Source organism: Haplochromis burtoni, unplaced genomic scaffold (genome assembly GCF_018398535.1).
Source record: "Haplochromis burtoni strain Fernald_Lab_line unplaced genomic scaffold, NCSU_Asbu1 Contig_51, whole genome shotgun sequence".
NCBI classification, from domain to species: Eukaryota; Metazoa; Chordata; class Actinopteri; order Cichliformes; family Cichlidae; genus Haplochromis; species Haplochromis burtoni.
Genome location: NW_024582412.1, coordinates 212925 through 232420, shown reverse-complemented (window position 1 = coordinate 232420; position 19496 = coordinate 212925). Strand labels below are relative to the sequence as shown.

General features: G+C 38.5%; 1 protein-coding gene across 4 annotated transcripts in view; it reads left to right on the top strand.

Moving 5' to 3' along the window:
- whrna (whirlin a) overlaps window positions 1-19496 on the top strand; it is a 212298-nt gene that overhangs the window by 24269 nt on the left and 168533 nt on the right. The gene's annotated exons all lie outside the window — the stretch shown is intronic.

Sequence of the window (19496 nt, the reverse complement as noted above, 5' to 3'; positions counted from 1 at the left end):
TGAAACTACATTAGATATCAGGCTATCCATTAATGGTCTCCCTGTCACATGGCGTGCAACTAGCAAGAGCTCCAGCAGTGCCTAATTGACTCATTTGTTTATTTTTGGATGTACGCAACAGTGTGGGTTTTTTGTTGTTGTTGTTTGTTTTTTGCTGTTTGTTTGTTTTTGTTTTTTTCATTTTTTTACCTCCAAGTTGTGAAATAATTTTGTTGTTTCAACCATTAGCTTGAACAGTTTTCTTTCATATTTTGCAGCCCACTATGCTTTGTTGGAGGTCTTACCTCTTCCAGTCAGCTAGTTTGCTTTTTTTGAAACTAAATCATCAGAGGTTGACATGCTGATAGGTTTGGGCTTGCGTCGTCGTTGTGTACCAGTGAACATAAACACATGCTGCTAGATCATTGATAATGTCAGTTGACACTTTATTTTTAATCACATAAAGAATTGTACTGGTATTATTGTGAATGGTACGATGATGCCACAGCCGTGCTCTTAATGGGATATGAAAAGAGAAGCTTTATCATCTTTGTTTCATTGCAGTATGTAAGCTTCTAATTTTCATTAATCATTATTTACTTTTTTATCCAGTGAGAACTCTGCTGCAGTTCTTATTTTATTAAATTAAATACTTGTTCCTGCTGTGCAGCATGCGTGCATTTTGTAAGATTACCTTGCATATCAGTCGATTACACTATTGGATTTAATGAGATTAGAATAGCTAATACAGAACTGCAGCGCAAAGACTAACTGTTTTTGTTTTTCATAGCACTTTTTTTTCTCATCACTGTATTAAAGAGATTTGGGCAGATATTCAGCAGCTCATTTCCCTTTTCTCCTGAAACAGGAAAAACACTCGTTAAAAACCTTCTGAATATTTGTCTGTAGTCTTGTGAACATTGTTTTAACAGAAGGCCAAAGCCTTTTTTCATATACCAATGAGAAGAAAAAGAGTTTAACCTGATTAATTACAGGCTGGCTTTTAGCTGAATGTCATCCATCTAAATGCTAACATGTTGGGACGTATGCAGCTCCTATTTCCAGAAGCTGCATCCTCCCATCTGAACTGTTGATCTACAAAATGATGGCACAATATTGGCGACTATGGCTGAAAAGACCCTACACCTTCAAAGAGCTGAGAAAACATGACTCAAAAAGATTAGATAGCCGCTGAACGAGACAAATGTATGAAGTAGGCGTCACTATTACCCGTATCACTCGTTCAAATTAAATTCAATGCTGCATGTAAATGCCAGGCCATATTAAATCTTATCTCATGTAAACAGTTGGTCTCAAATCTACAGTCGGAAGGATTTCAGTCTGAATGAAGAAGAATGTGTGCGTGTAACCGCAGCGCCACTGTTCCCAGCAGGCAAGACAAACCTATAGATATCAAAGAGTGTTCCTGACTACACTACTTCTCTTTTGCTGAAGCCAGAAAGCTTGTTGTATCTACCTTTAGTCATTTCATACAGAATAACACGGTGTGTGTGTGTGTGTGTGTGTGTGTGTGTGTGTGTGTGTGTGTGTGTGTGTCAGCCTAACATGGCAAGGAGCCCAGGTTGTAATGCAGGCCTTACCCTCAGCTTGTCACCCCATTAACCTCAAGTGTGTGTGAGTGCTGTCAAGCTTAGTCAGCAAGGTGGAATGCACTCGGACCTCCGCAGATGTGTGTTTTTGCTGATTTTGTACTGTAAGTGTGCGTGTGTCTGTGTGTTTACGTGCATACATGAGAAGAGAGGAGGGGAGTCAAGTTCAGGTTCAGGACAGGTCAAGTGTTGGGGAGATGTAACAGTCTCTGTGGTGCCTCTGTCTGTACCGGGTGAGTACTCTTATACTTTATTACCTTCCCTCTCCAAGCCCAAGGCTATCAGCACCCACAGAGTTATTACACCTTATCCAGGAAAGCGCACACATGACATTACACTTAGAATACACTCTCACCACAGGCAATACACAGTGTTGTGAAACAGCACCCTTGTGCAGAGTCCCCAAGATCTGAATTTCTGGTCCTCCTTGTCACGTCTCAGTGGGACATTTTCTCATTTGGGTTTTATGCATTCAGTCAGAGCGTTATGAAAGCAGCTGGATATCTGCGTTGCCTGTGGTTTTAATACATCAATTCTTGATATTGTGCTTTGACCTCCGCCGTCTGCCATTAGTGCTTGCTTGTCTGGAGAGCCCATCACACCATAAGAGGCCAGGGCCTCCTGTCAGCTCTCGTTCTCTGTAAGAGCAGGAGAAGAGGTTTCATGGGAGCAATTGCTCTCAGAGGCTCTGATAATAGCTCAGTGGACCTCTGATCACTGGCTCCCTCAGTGGAGCAATTACACTATTCACCACCTATTATACCCTTTCTGACTTGTATAAATGGTGGTCTTACACATACATTTGGGCACCCATGTTGATGTTTGCCCTCACACACACTGAAAGCTGGTCCAATCAAAATGTTATCCAAAACACAGGTCATCTTCTTCTCTTTCAGTTACTCCTCCTTACAACTTTCAGGATTCATCCAGATAAACTGTTATTCATAGTCTGAAACCAAGAAACAAAGTACCCGTTTCTGCCTTTGACAGCAGTGATACAAAGAAATGTTTTGCTGCTGCCTTGCACTAAATACATCAGAATGAAGTATACTAACAATAATTGTAGTGATTAATTGTTAAATAACTTAGAACTAGTTTGTTCTTTGAAACACTTCTAAGTGTTTTGTAGGATGACGTCTGTACCAATAATACAAAGTGTGAAATGAAATGGCACCTAATAAAGGATAGAAAAGATACCCCTACTACACATGAAGTATTGTTCAATAATCACTGTGCAAACTTAAAATGCTGCAAAGTCACTTAAAGAATGTAACTTCACCTTAATAATTAGTTTTTTTCTTTTGAAAAACAAAAGGGGCACTGTGGTCCAATCTGAGCTAATATCACTGGCTTTTGGTTTGTCAAGTGATTAATCATGAATTTCTTTTATACAGTAAAGATTTATGTATATGTGTCTTATGCATATATAGATTCTATGGATATCTATACGTGTATGTATCTATTATGCTCATACAAGCCATGGCCTGTGTCTGTGTGGCTTCTCTCTATCCACTCCGACTTCTCCCCACAGTCCCAAAGACATGTGTGCTAAGTTAATTGAATGAATGTATTTCTCTCTTTTGGGCCCTGTGATAGACTGGCAGGGTGTGCCCTGGCTATCACCCAATGTCATCTGGGATAGGTTTCTGTTGGACAAGCAGTTAAGATGGATTTATATCTAAGTCACCAAGTGACTGGATGCTGCTGTTTCTGTTTTAGGGTTGTGATTCTGAGAGAGAGAGATGCTGCTGACTTTTTGTGTTGTTGCTGTGGTTTTGTTTTTGCCTGTGTCACAATAAGACAGCTGGAAAACGTGACGCAGGACGACCGGTCAGCCTTGGTTGTGTGTATGCATTTGATGCTTGTGGAGTGCTAGAAGACACACACACACACACACACACACACACACACACACACACACACACACACACACACACACACACACACACTCTTTGTCTGGAACAGCTCTGTAGTTTTTCTTGACTCATACCTGTTGTCTGACCCTGATTACAAACACTTACTCGTTCACTTCCTCACACACACCCACACTTCGCGCTATAAGCCTGAACAACTTCTTGACAGCTAAGAGCTTCAAAAGCACAGGGATGGATGGAAAGTGTGGAGGAGGAGGGACAGAAAGATGAAAAATAGAAGGTGAATTCCTACTCATTATTGAGTATGCTCTGTTGAAAATGAGAACTTGAACGTGTTTGTAAAATTTCTACATTAAAAAAAAAAATGAAAAGATGAACTTAGCATACTGTGCAAAGGTTTTAGCCACTTTTGAATTTGTTTTGAAGGTGCTAAACAAAAATCTGTTTGGTCTTTACCAGCCGTTGCCTTTGAAACAGCACCTGTTCTTCTCCTAGCACTCAGTTTTTAAGCATGCAGATAGCATCTTGGAGAACTAGCCGTACCCTGATATAATCTCAGACTGACTCCACCATGTTTAGACCAGGCCTCTCTGGGGCACATGCCATCTGTTGCATGACTCCTTGTTCAATTTTATCACTGGAGATGCTGCATGCAATGAATTGGAGACATAGCTGACAGCTCCCTGCTGGTGATGCGTATCAGATGTAAATCTAAAAGTATAAAGTGTGTAAAATCTTTATATAGTAAGAAGACAGTGGAGAGAGTAAAATGATGGAACCAATTGTTTTGATAATTTGCAGGTCAAAAAATTCACCTAGGCTGGATTACTTGAAAACTTGGGTGTCTAGGTTAGATATATGACACATGCAAATTACCTGAGGAACTTACTCGAAAGTGACGGGGCTACAGGAAGTAGACCCTTGAGAGCCAATTTAGACAGTCACTGGTGCATTGTACATCTCGCTTTTGAAATGTGAGACACATGATGCATGTTTCAAATTTGAAAACCAAAAATGCTTAGATAATTACTCAAAGTAATAATGGCACAACCAGAAAAACAAGTTTGGATATTAAATATGGAAAAGGTAAACAGTCTTCCAGTAAAATATGTAACAGCTATATATTCAATACACAATGAAGGCTCAAGAATAAAATTGCGAGATGTCTACTTTTCTGCTTTCAGATGCTTCGTGTGACTGTCAAGTTTCTTTTCTCTGCAATGTGTAGCAAATGCCAGAAATTCAAAGGCTGCTTTCACCTGAGAAGCAGTCCTATTCAATATACATACATATACATCAACTGCACAAGCTCTTATTACAACCTATGGTTACGTTTTAAAATTAGCAATCATGTCATAAAAAAGTTACAGTAAAAAAGAAAATCGCTGGTGGGGTGATGTAGGGATGCAGGAAGCTGCTTCTTCCTTTAATTTAGCAGTCTGAAAAAAGCCAACTGCAGTTGCACAATGACAAAGTGTATGAGTGGTTCAGAAAGATGGCAGGAGCTGCTGGCACTTAAACTCCTGTTCATGTGTCCCAGAAGAGCAGAAGGCTGACCTTGAGTTTTACTAGCGAATCCATGCAACATATAACCGGCTGAAACGAATGAAATATATTACTTATGTTCCTTAGAGGCTAAAAAAAAAATCACATTAAATATAAGCAACGCTGATTTAAGATCAATATTATTCTTATGAGTGTATGTTTAAATTCAGCACTAAATAACCAGACACACACAGACATTACTTCAGTAACCTTAAAACAGAGCTTAACGAGGTATATGTTTAACCTAACTGGACTCTCACCCAGGATACTGAGGTCAACATCGTAATATCTGTTATACTTTTTGTGGTGATTTTAGTGAATTTTTTTTTACTCAATTTTTGATTAGATTGAGGGAGCACAATTACCTGGTTAATTTTAGGAAAAGATTATAATTTTAGTTCACAGCAGTAAGTACAGGCGTGCTGGTCTGATACTCATGAATATTGATGTTGAAGAGCAAAAAAGAAAACAAAAGGAAAAAAGCCTAAACTATCAAGCAAGTAGTTAAATATACTTTTGGATAAACTGAATAAACTTTCAGAGATATGTTAAAAATTGCACAGATACATGATTTTGGGAGTGTTTGCAAATAAAATGGGATACAAACATAAAAAACAAAACAAAGAATGTCCAAAATAGGAACAAACAGAAATCCAAGGTCCTCAAATGTAGCCAAGCAAAGCAAAGGGCACACGGGGGCAGATGCACAGACACTGTGACAGTGATTAAGGGGAAGGACCTGACTGATCGGGGAAACAGGAGGTAAATGAGACAACAGTGAAAGGAGTCAAGACAATCACACAAACAGGATGTGAAAATGGAAACAAGAAAACTACCAAAGGTGAAGTAAAAATGATCAACCCAAGAGAAGAACCCCACATGACATTAAAAAACCTAAATAAAAAAAGTTAATGAACTAATATTTTACTTGCCAATGTTAAATATGAACTGAAACCCTAAAAACATAATAAATTCCAGGGACCCTGACACTTGCTTTACTAACAGCTTAGCTTATTTTTTTTAAATAGAGGAAATACGACTGTTTTGTTTGTTTAGTTTATGCATGCATAGCGAAACTGTGAGATTTTCCAGTTTCCATTTCGTTAGATTGGTATTCATGATATTAAGTCCCATCCCATGAATACCATGAAAAAGGACAATCTCAGGAAGCATTACTTCTAAAAGAAGTTTTTGTGATTTTTGCTGTTGGCCAACAAAGTTATTATACAATATTTTGCTGTAAGACTGAGCTGAAGCTGTTGAATCTCTGTTATGACTCTTTAAATGCAGACAGGCTTTCTAAACTATAAAAACCGTGCAGATCTGCAGTGCTATAGAAAAACTGTTGGCATGTACCTGAGGGATATAATAAATGCAAAGCGATGCAGTCGTCAGCTTCATTATATCATAAGAGCTCCTCGTTGGCACTCAGCACCGTCGTCACCCACATCCAACACTTACTCATGGTGTCGGTCTTTGTCCCTGCTATCATGTAACAGTATCGGCGTTTTCAGCTTTCACTGACTGCTTTGCATGTGAGTCATTAGGCTGGAAGCTGTGGGTGTATTTCTGTCATGTAAGAAGGTAAAAGCAATCAAACTGCAGGGTTATGTTCGAGGATACGTTAGCAGTTTACCTAAGGACATGGCTGAATGTAACACACTGTTCAAGTCTTCAAAATATGAATACTGATCAGCCTGTTCCATTTAGTATTTAAATTTGTGGATTACATTCAGGGCTGTAGTTTATATAGCAAGGTAGTTATATTGCTTAGGACTGGATAGTATTTGAAAATGTGTAATGTAGTAATAATTTGAATGAGTTTATAAAGGCAACTCCTGAGGAGATGATTTCCTTGAAAAAGCAGGTTTTAGGACAGATTATTCAACAATGGATCACATTTTAGTTCTACATAATGTAATTGACTTATATGTGAGCTGATTTTAATGTGCTTTTATCAGTTATGACTCTTAAGTTAGTGGAAATAAGTTTATTATGGTGTAAGATATAAACAGTTAAACTAGCTACACATTGCATGTAATGTTTGTAGTTGCTGCACTTGCTTCTACTTTTTGCTGAGTATTTTGATTGAATTTTATGGACTCTAAGAGAAAAAGATGCATATCACTCACTGGTTTGAGTTGCGTGTTGAAGCCTCACAGCTCACAGACATATACATCTGCTGAGTGTGAAGCAGAACACTAGAACTTATTTGGGCTTTTAATGAAACGAACCAAACAGAAAGCCATGTTGTTTGTCAGATAATTGCATTAAAACATATTAAAAGGTAGAGAAGTCCAGTTAAGTAAATTAGCATAAATGTTCCTTGCAGGGTGTAAACAGGCTCACTGAATGGAGTGTATGATAGTTGTCTCTCTTTTGGATTTGGACTCAAATGGGTTTTTGCAGTTTGTGGAATAAATTTTTTCAGTTCAAGAAATTTTAACATGTGTTATACAGGGGAGGTATTCCAGCCACAGTTTGCAGTTATCCATCTCACTTAGACCCCAGTCAAACAAGCCTAGAGACTGGTTGACAACCACTGTACTACACATTTTTCAACTGCAGGTTGCCAGGCTGTCACCGACACACTTTTTTGACCAAGCTCTTGTGCAGACATGCTGTTTTTGAAGCATTGCCGGCAAATGCTTTCATGGGCCAATAATGATACAATTAGTTTGCTGGTCATTGTTTGTGCTTCATATAATGCGAAACAGAACAGACTTGTGGCTGCAGCAAAACTAAATAAAAAAGACTTCCTATACATCTGAATTTCAGTATATTTCAGGAAGTAGGCTCTGAAACTGGAGAAAACCAATTTAGGTGGATGACTGATTGCTCTCAGTGTTGCCTTCTTCCAGCTGAGTGGCCTACCTACTCTGATGTCAAAGTGTGTGTGTCCTCTAAGTGCCTTTGGTTCAAGGGTCACTCAAAGTTAAGTGGTGCAGCATAAAAGACCCGTGGAAAGTACAAGACCTTCTTTTCTCTGACTTCCTGCTTCACACTCTGCAGCTGGTCGTCTGAGTGAGGCACATGGAGAGTGAACAGGAATGTGTAAGTGTTAGAGACGAAGGACTGTACACATCATAGTGTGTTTTGGATAGAGGCAGTAAGAGGGTGTTTTGGAAATGACAGCCTACACATCTGTCCGACTTTGTTTCTCCATAGGGCCCGCTGTGATAAAACGCTGGAGGACTTTTAGCTTAATTAAACTGGATTAGGAACAAACCAGTGAACCGGCTGTCCCTTATTTCTCTACTCCTGCAGTCTCCCTTAGTCATACACCTACCTACGTTTTTGTGAGTTCTTCTTCACCTTACTACAGCATTTTAATGCTACTCAAGCTGCTGGATGCTGATAGATCCTTACTTTTATGAGGTCCTCTCTCTAGACTTGCTTCTTGTGCCAATTTTGGCTCTGTGATTTGAGACTTAGATATTGATAACAAGGGATTTATTCTCTGCCTTACTATAACTTGGATCATCTCTAAGCTAAATATAGAACCCCTTACCCCAACATCTTTACCCTTTGCTCATCTTTACAACAACAAACAACCTTTTGAAGATCTGTTCTCAAAGTGAGTACTAGTCAGATTGTCCTCACTCTTCAGAAATGTCCTCATTCCAGAGGCATAAAACTCAGATTGGTCCTCACAGAGATAGATGCACAAACACACATATCAGTACCAGCCAGCAGCTAATCAGCTTAGCTCTTGAAAAACTGGCTGGAAGCAGCTCAATCTGGAACAGATTTTAATTCTTGTTTGTGTGATCATATCAGTGGGTGAAGATGTAATTTTTTTTTCTATGTTCACAGGATCTCTCTCTGCTTTCATAATAATGATAAATCAGAGATGAATAACTTTATAGCAGGATTTGGCTTTTTCTCCCCTCAGGGCTCGTGGTTGTCATTATCTTCAGATTGTAAACAAACAGAGTGAGATTAACGACATAAGTTTTTAATCCCCCATCAAACAAGCACATGCATATGCTCATTCACTTGATGGCTTAATGAAATGGAGAATTCCCAGAGAAATTCCAGTCAGTGCCTCCTGTCTCATCAGACAGCCTCTCTTTTGTTGGCAATCCCTTTTGTGAGGATTCTTTGCAGCATTGTCTTGTTGCATTATGTTATACTGAAAACAAAGGTTTTCAAGGGCGCCTTGTGCGCAGTTGTTGAGTTTAGGCAGTGCACAGGCCTTGAGTCTGGTCCGTGATTATCTGGCAAACACCGGATGTGAGTGAAAAATGTCCCAGACCAGTCGGTAGTTGTTCCTCAAGGTTGATGGCTGTTGCTGTGAAACTGACTGCCCCAGTCATGCAAGACTAGAGACTGATCAGTAACCTTCAACCACAGGTTGACAAGACATATTCCCTCATTGGTTGGCAAAAACCAGTTGCTTGAGGTTTCTAGCAACTGCAAGATGAAACTGGTAACAAAAAGATACGTTGCTTAACTGAAGACCGTGATTGCTTTGGAAGACTGCAAACACTTGCCAACATGTATTGTGGGTTCTCAAGTTTTCTGCTCAACTTGTAGCTGGTTCCAACTACAGGTGACAACAGCAATGGTTTATACTTGTCTGCAACATAACAAGGGTTTTCGATGCAGTGCCCTCCTTATGATTCACCTACCAACTCCCAGCAACCCCCAGTAACTACTCACCAACCAGTCCCTCATGACCAGTGGCCACCACATTGTTACAGATTGTTTTCTAGGCCTTTGAGGTCTTAGTTAACAGTGTTGGTGGTGCATCTTTGAACTTGAACAAATGTGTTGAGTCAATGTTCTCCCTCATAAAACATTTACAGAGCTGATTTTTATTTTTTCAAAACATTTTGCATTATGCATCATTTACACTCATCTTCGCTTGATATATCTGTCCTCTGTTGCCTCAGCATTTCTGTCAACTATGAGGAATTATTTCACTCCATAGATAATGAGTCCTATTTCCCTCGGGAATCGGTAGAGACTAAAAACAGACAACAAATATTGGACAATATTAGACTCACCAGACAGAAACAAACACTTGTTCAAATTAATGATAATCGTCTTCCTTGTTGGTTGTGTAGAGGAGCATGTCTGGATCTTTAAATCTGACTCCATTAAGTTGTTTGATTCTTCTAGAGTCTTGAGATGAAACTGTAGTTTCTCGGCTAAAAAAAACAAGGACTTCTAATAAGTGACGTCACTTGAAACTGTGTACCAGGACAGGCGCATTTTAAACATCCATTGGTCGCTTTTTTTTTCTTTTTTTTTTTAAGCGTCCCCGAGGCACAGTTCAGAATGACAAATGGAAAAATGTGCTGAGCTGTGTTTATGTTTGTGCCACTCTTTCAAAACTATGGCAAAACGCAATATGTTGACATGGCTATGCATCAGTGTTTACTTAATGATGTGAGGCTGTGTTGGTCTATAGTGATTGATTAGGGGTACAGGTTAGAGAGGAAGCAGCGACAGACTGAAGTAAATGTCCTTAATCAGATATCTGCATATGCAGAATTGATAGAAAAGGCACCATACCATGACTAGCTTTTTATTAGCTTTTTAATTTAAGTGCTACTGGTAGATATTATCCAGATATCCTGGCTATACTGGAAGTGGTGAAAAAATAGCTTTTTCCTCTTGTGGGCAATGAGCAAAGTAGCCTATGGGTAGCCAATTTACAGCCCTGAATCTAAATATTCAAGGCTTAATAGAAAATTGTTGAAATTAGAATTTTACTGATGTTGTTACTTTATGAAAGAGATACTGGGAATTTAGTTTTAGAATTTTTTTTTTTTTTTTTACTTTTACATCTATCACCCCAACACTGCACTTACTCTAATTTAAAAATTTTTGCTTGTCCTATCATTTTTAAACATAACAATTTTGTTTAAGCATTGGCTGATTTGCTAATGTTTTGCAAATCAGCTCCTTTAGCAAACCTACTGTGTCTTGAGCGGTATAGTTGAGTGGAACAGCGTGTCTGATGTCTTTACAGCCTTCACAAGCTCAGAAAACTTGGCACAAATGACTGCAATTATGTTGGATCTGTCCTTTTTATAATGCTTTCTTCCCCCTTTGACTTTCATCAGAGTCCCTCTTTACTTGCACAGACTGAAACATAGTCACTCACAGTCCTGAGCTGTACCACTTCACTGGATCTGTCTGACAAATATGGAACATGATATTGTCGAAAAATTGTGTTTCATCAATCAGAGTGCAACTGTTTTCTCCTGACAGCAACAGTGACGTGGTCTCTGCTCTTGTGAATAAAATCCCGTGTGCCAGGGATGGAGGAGTAACATATGGTAGCAGACAGCAAGTGGGAGGATTTAGAACAGCTCAGTCAAAAACACTACATTGCACTTTTTTAATCAGGGGAAAAGGTAGCCAGGCTTCTGGACACACGATATTTCTTTCTTTCTTTTAATCTGATCCTTTTCATTTCATCAGTTTTTCTTGTTAAATGAAAAAAGAGAGGATAATTCCTTGCTTGCCAATCCACATCATACGTCATCGCCTCGTTTATTTGAGAGAGTTTGTCACAAGGTTTGTTGGGTCGTTATCGGTTTGCCCAGTGAGCCGTGTGGTGTTTCTCTAAATGCACCCAGGAGAAGTAGGCCAGCCTCTGAGGCCAGCGCTTGTCAATGGAGTCGATATCTGTGCCAGGGCAGAACATCACCTCGTCATTGACCACCCGGTGTTGGGCCATTAGGATCCACCAGCACGGTGAGAAATGGATTTGGCTGTAGCAATGTGGGCCATAAAATCATCATCACCGCACTGCAGCGAGAGCCAGTTATCAATATAGGTACTCACGTGTGCAGAGATCATGAAAAGGACAAGTCCAAATACACAAACACACAGTCTCATTCTATATAAATGATCCTAAAGCTTTTTCTGTGCTGAGGGGATTTATATTGGGCTGCTGGTGTCGTGTCAGTCAGTGGAGTGTGGTCATAGCTTAATTAGCTTTAGATAATCACTGTTCCCAAACAGGCTGAAGGAAGAGGGCAGCAGAGACAGAGAGAGAGGGAAACCGAGATCAATGGTCCACAAGTAATCAGATCAGACGTCCTCATGTAAAGTTAGTTTAAATGCAAATGCTGATTTGTGGGGCTGTAACCTACAATTGTTTTATATTAGTATCATTATTATGTTAGCAGAATTTATATGTGGCTAGTTTAATCACAAATTCCCACAACCCAACGTGATGCCATAAAATTGCTTCTTTGACTCAAACAGCAGCCCAGAATCAAAAGAGAGCAAATTTATTGAAAATATAAAAAAGCAACTTTTATTTAATTTTATTCAACCAAACTATGTAGGCTTTTAATTTTGTAGTAAATGCTGATTTAAAAAACAGTGTTTTAGTACTTTGAGGTTATTATTATTTATTATGTATTATTATATATTGATATTTATTCATTTGTTTTTATTTTTTCCCTCTTACCTCTGTGACTGTTAATAGAATAAAAATCCCAGAGCAGCCAGGTGCTACAAATCAAATGCACTTGAATAACTGATCATAAAAGAGGTTTTGGCAGTTTGCTGGTCTGGAACCTTCAGGTGTACTTTAACACAATTCCGAGGAGGAAAAACATCAGCAGTGATCTTAAAGAAGTAATTTTTGCTGCCAATCAATCTGTGAAGGGTTATAGTACCATTTACAAATGATTTGAAGGCCATCATGCCACAGTGAGAAAAACTATTCTCAAGTGGAAAACTTTCAAGACAGGTGCCAATCTTCCCTGGAGTAGAAGTCCTGGGAGATTCACCCAAATGCTCAGATAAAGCAAATGCTATGCTGCTTTTCTCTAAAAGAACATGGCAGCAGAGCCTAGGCTTGTAAGGTTGCATCTGAACAAACTGCAAGGCTTTTGAAACAATGTTCTTTGGACAGACAAAACCAAAGTAGAGTTGTTTGGCCATAACACACAGTGAAATCTTTGGCAAAAATCAAGCACACCATATCAGCACAAACACCTCGTACCAAATGTGAGGCCATCTGTTTCACAGCTAAAGCTCGGCCAGAATTACGTCATGCAATAGGACAATGATCCCCAACAACAGCAGCACATCTACAAGAAATTGGCTGAAAAAGAAAAATATCAAGATGTTGCAATGGTCCATTCAAAGTTCAGATTGAAGTGCTGTAGCAAGATATTAAGATACCTGAGTTAGTTGTATTTTTGTTACTTGTCTATAAACAAATGCCTGCAAACCTCAATGAACTGAAGCAGCAAAGAAAGCAAAGAAAAGTGTGTCAATGTCCTGATACATAAAACCTTTAAATTAAGAGATGGGGTACTTTCTTTTTATCTTTACCGTACATTTCCATTCCTCCACTTTCTTAACAGCTTATCCAGCTAGCATCAAAGTGGGGCTGTAGTTAGTCCCAGTTGCTGTAGTTCAGCTGTTGGTCAGCCAACTCACAAAGCTAAGGAGTAAGAGGAGAATGTGCAGTGGTTCCACTGGATTTATATTTTCAAGACCTAAATACTTGAATAATAATTCAAGTAAATGAATCCCCTGTTGTTGTTGTTTTTTAAAAAGATAGTTTTATGGCATTTCTTCCTTTGTTTTTTGGCTAAAAAATATTCTGCTAAAACAAATTCTTCTATATTCTTCTTCATGTTGTGCTCGATGTTATGCTCGATTGATTTTTACTGCCCGAATAAGATAGCACATCAGTAACATACTGTGTAAACACCATGTCTTCCTAATGTGCTTCAGAAAGAACTCTAACTCACCAAACATTGTTCAGAGGTTTGCTTCAGGCTGACAGGGTGTCCTGCGCAACGTACTTTCTCTGTTCCAAGTTTCATTTGAGAGTGCATCCCCTATTGAAATAGACCCTAATAGTTAAGGCAAGCAGGCCAAAAAACAAAAGAGGACTACTCTTACCACGAGCCTTACAAGAAGATTTCACAACACACATGTAATGCACAGTCCTCCCTTATGATACAAGTCAAAGATGTACAGAGGAAAGCAGTCAGGATGAAAAAGCAACACACTCAAATGAAACTTGGTATTGATGTGCTATCAGGATGCATTGCAAAGGCCCAAACATTAAAAAAAATGTTATTTTCCTCAACTCATGAATATGTTACATTGTGATATTTTATTTCTTTATGTGGGGGAATTAATAAAAATATGAACTGGAAGATCATCAACTTGTTTTGAAAAACTTTGTTCAAAAGCAATTTCTACTATAGCTTGGTGATTTTATTGACTATATAGAACAAATTAGAAGAGTCAAAGAAAAACAAATCATGGAATATCAATTTCTTGATGTGTTTTGCTTTGACTGATGCAGTTTTTCTTTTAAATTTCAATCTCGCTCACATCAAAGACACAGTGAGTAGTTGGTTTGTTTCAAACCACAAGTTTAATCTTCGCGTTTTCTTTATCCTCACCACCTGCCTACAGATGAATGTGAAGCTCTCCGCCAAACTACCGGCTGCCTCGAGATGCCTCAGAGTCAGTCTGAGTCGCAGGGCAGCATGCTGATCTGAAACACAGACTCACTGCAGAGAATGTTTTGATTTCCTCTGAGCACAAGCAGAGCTCAAATCTGAAATTCACACAAGACAAAGAAATCCTCTTGTTTCAGATGACTTTGACTGCTTAGTTACACTGTTTTCAGTTTCACTGTTATGAAGAACCAAAACAGCTGAAATCAAAAACTAATAAAGTTCAGGATCAGGTTAACTGTACCCATAGGGCTCTTTGAGCTGCAGTAGGTGAGTCATCTGTCCATGCACATTGTTGTTTTTCAGTTTCTATTGTTCTGTACTGTGAAACTATAAAACTTAAACCAGAAGAAAGAAACTGAACTTACTACGGAAAGGATGGAAACTTGTCAAGGAAAAGTGAACCACCCAGCCACAATCTGGTATACAAGGATGCTCGGGTCAGGTGTCCCAACAATAAGCCTGTTTGACCATTTAACATGAGCGAGTTTCTGCTCTTTACAGATAAATATCTAAACCAAGACAAACAAGAGTTAAAAAATGAAAATGGACTCGACGAAAGCACAGTAAAATAAAATAATCATCAATTAAACTTAACACAATTGATAATTTTTTGACATTTATTTATTCATTCAGTCATCACAGATATAGTCTTCACACAGACTGTGCAATACACATTTTTTGGGACTGCTTCACAGGTTCATTCAGGTTTGTGCCCTACACGAAGAATATTGTTAATTACCAAAACCATTTTTATGATTCTGTAATATTAATCCACCAGTGTGCACAAGTGCTTTGAGACTTCTTTTAAAGATAAAATATAATTGGTGTTAACATCAATTTTTTCATGAACAAATGTTTAAAAAAAAACAAAAACTTTTTTTCAACTTTTAGATTGATCTCAGTTATTTATTTGCCTGCCTGGACAGAAAAATCGGTTCTGGTGGTTGACCGTTATGCTTGATTAATTTCTGATGTCTCTGAGAACTCCAGTGTGGCAGCTCGGATGTAAACAAATGTGTGTGTGATGTGTTTGGGTTGTGCTATATATATATATATATATATATATATATATGTGTATGTATATATAAAATACACAATTTTTTTTTTCTTGTTTTTATGCACAATCACAGTAGGTCTGAGAAATTTGTTAAGCACTGTAGAGGGTGTATGAGTGACCTCTTGTATTTGAGTATTTTTCCTAAAATCAGTGATCGTAGCTTTAAGTCAGTAAACCAATGAATATCTCTGTAAGTCCATCAAAAAAAAAAAAAAATTTTTTTTGAAAAATATAATTAAAATATTGATATTTAAAGTGAATAAATTAATGAAAATTGTATCATCAATTTATGATAGATTTTAATAATTTATTAATTTCTATAGTGACAGTTTATTATTTGTTTAGGGTTTTGACACTTTTAGTACTCCATACATTATCACTTTACATCCTGTACTGTTTCCAACTGTCTTAAAAATCAAACTTTTAAAGGGCATACTGTGGTGTGAGCCCATGTTAAACAGAAAGTATCTACCCTTTTTGCGCCCTCAGCATTGATCATTTACTGATAGTACAGAACAGCTACATAAAAGAAAACAAAAGATAAGCTGCCAGAGTAAAACATTTCAGTATAGATATCTTTAGATTACTTCACTGTCTTGAAGAGCACTGTTTTTTAGAGACTTGAGACCTAAATCCAAGGTTTTGAGTATAAAAACTCCAATATTTTGACATCCAAAGTTGATCAAGATGCTGCCAGTCATGATGTTGCTCATCTCATTGGTAAATTGGTTTGTTTGTGTGATCATACGCTCTTCACATCAAACGCCGAGAGGCAGGAAACATCTTGACATTGTCAGCGGGTTATTAAATATTGTCCTTTGAAGTGTGTCAGCATGTGTGTTGTACTCTTGCTCTTTTATCAAGCTAGAGATGAATGTTTTAATATTTTGTTTTAATTAACTGACTTTCATGTAGATACAAGTGGTTGCCAGCATTCACGTTGATCGCACAACACACACACACACACACACACACACACACACACACACACACACACACACACACACACGCAAAACAGTGGCATATTAAGACAGTTAATCACAAAGCGTGAAAAACTGGGAAAAACATGTAGCTGCCCAACAGTTTCCTGGTGCAACAAATGAGGCACAACTTTCATGCGAGGATGGAGTGACTGCAGACAGATTGCCTGTTGGTCTGTTCCTCCTTTCTTCTGTTTGGTCTCTGATTGATATTTTCAGATGCACAGGAGAGCCTTGGTAACAAGATTTTTGGGGGGTTATTACTGCTGTTTGCACATATTCTGGCTTCAGAAACATGGAGAGCTTTTAGCTTTTATTTTCGGGATTGGATATGAAAGCTGGGACAGAGCAGGGGGAAGGCACACAGCAAACTGAATCACCTGCTTAACCCAGGGAGTTGAAGTGGTGCCTCTGAAACCTAGACGCTTTTGTTCAGTGTGGTCATAATTATTGAGGGGGGCCTATTATTCGTTTCCAACTTTATGCTTTTATTTGTGAACTTTACTAGAGTATATATTAAATCAACCTCATTTTTCTTACACTTATGCAATGTTATGTTATACAACATAACATAACATAATAATCTAGACAAGGATGGTATCAAAAGGCCAAGTCTACTAAAATATCCCTCATGACAACTCCTTTTTTTTTTTTTTCTCATACTTCAACCTCTGTGTGAAAGAAGGCAAATTAGCAAAGAAAAGTCCTGTTATTGTTACATTAATCACAGTAATCACCAACTGTCCTTTACAGATGTCTTTTTTCTTAATTAAATATATACAGGCCAGCTGATGCTGACTGGCTCCTGGCATGTGCCCTTACTTGGCCTGGCACAAATGCTCACTGACTTTTCTAATCATCCACTTGAATCTAATCCAGTAAAAATGGTCAGGCATTTGCATCCACAGTGTGGAGTCACTTCTTGTTCCAGCTGCATTACAAAGTGCCCCAAATGAGCCCCCATTTGCAGAATATCATAAAAACCACTGGACCAATCGGCTTCAGCAATAATGAAATTTAGTACTCGAGTGTTTGAGTCGGGGCTTAAATAACGCACTGGATGTGAGGTTAGTGTGCACTGTTTGGCTTTTCGGCTGTCCTGTTTTTAGTTTATGGTCTACACAGAATTTGCATACGCTATTCACATCTGAGTTTTAATGGCACCATTAAAACTTTTTATGAGGGATAAATTCTAAAGGTTTTAAGCTTATTTTCATAACCTTAGCCCAGCATATTTATTAGTCAGGGCAAGATGGGTATTTCGCATGATTAGATTGGACAGACCACTTTAAAATGCAAGGTATTCAAGACGCTCATTTAGGGAGTGACTGTGAGGCGGTCGAGCGTATTGTCCACTGATTTTAATAAGGTTAGTTGTTCCGTTCCAGGCTTTTCCAGTCTGGATGTCAAAGGGCCCTCAGGCAAGATAATGAACCTGAAAACTACCATGGTGTTTTGTAGCTACCTGTGTGATAAGAAAAACTGCTGAGTAAATATGGGTAGATGTGTTTTGTGCTGTAAAGTAATCTGTGTCTACACTAAGACTGGAGATGCACCAAGTAAATGCCATCCATGCCTTACTTTTGTTGGACATTCGTGTTCTGTAAGATTTGGTTTTCTGTGAAAGCACTGCTCAAAATGTAATGTTGTCAATAAAAGGCAACTTTTAGATTTGGGTTAGATTTTTGACAAAAACCATGTTCTAACTTGCAGCGATATTATTTTTGTTTGCTTAACTTACGTGGGCCACATTTCCTGCTTGACTATTAGGTAAACAAGCAGATTCTCTAAGCTCTGATCAGTGTAAAAGAACTTCATTACATTAAAAAGATCTCAAGCAGTTGTGTCTAGGATTGTTGCTGCTGCAGCCCATGCTATTACTGGAAAGTATTCCCCTGCTACTGCTCTTCAAAGGACCAGAACCAATTCAAATGGCGCCCTTTACCCCATTATTCTGTGATGAGTGCATGAAATCGCACGTGTGGGAGCTGAAGGCTCCCTCTGACATTTATGCGACATTTGTTAGATGGTTTTATTATGTCCATGTGTCACTTATTGGAAAACACATCTATAATATGTAATTGTCTATAATTCCACACTTATTGTTTTCTTGTTTCTTATTGTTTAACATTGGCATTTATAACACCAGAAGAAGGTTATGAAACACTTTTCAAAATCAGGTATAAAGTCGTACCCAAACTGAAGACCAGTAAAAGGTATTTCTATGTGTTGATTGCAGCAACAGTCCTGAAATATTCACACAAAACTCGTATCTGTCATTGTGTAACGTTTCCTCCCTATCGGACACAAACAGGTGCTGTGCCTTCAGAGAGTGTGGTTAGTAATCCTGATTCAGTGCAGACTTGGTGCTGAAGGACTTTATAATCCTCTTCTGCTAAAGGATAGTTGGTTTGAAATAGCACATAATGCAACAGAACGTGAAGGTAGTGGGTGTAGAGGCTGGATAGCAATTGGGACACAGTCTATGATCACAATAGGAGATCATTTTGTGCACTATAAAGACCAGCTTTGGTAGGTGGTATCATGGGGACCCATTCAGTTTGGGTGTTTGTTGTGGTAGTTACTGTGAGGTTCTGGAGAAGCTGATGAAAGCAGCACATTGCCACAGTCTTTCCATGTGTGGATGCACCAGCTAATTCACCCTAAGGCCAAGCTGTGCTATGCACAGAGGACCCGTAACAATTCCAAGAGCTACATCACAGATGTCGATGCTACAGGCCTAGGTTAGCATATTAAATTTTAAAGTTCTTGACAGTATAATTAGAGAAAAATGAACAAGTGTGGCTTGCTTGAAAAGTTTACCAGGAGAAAGTCTGTTCTTTCTAAAGAGAGCTCGACAGCACCAGTTGCATCTAAACAAACTATAAGACTTATGGAAAAACATCTTTGGACAGACCGGGGCCCTATTTCAGGAAGCCGGTTTAGAAAACTCAGAGTGAAAAACGATACTCAGGGTTGAGTAACCC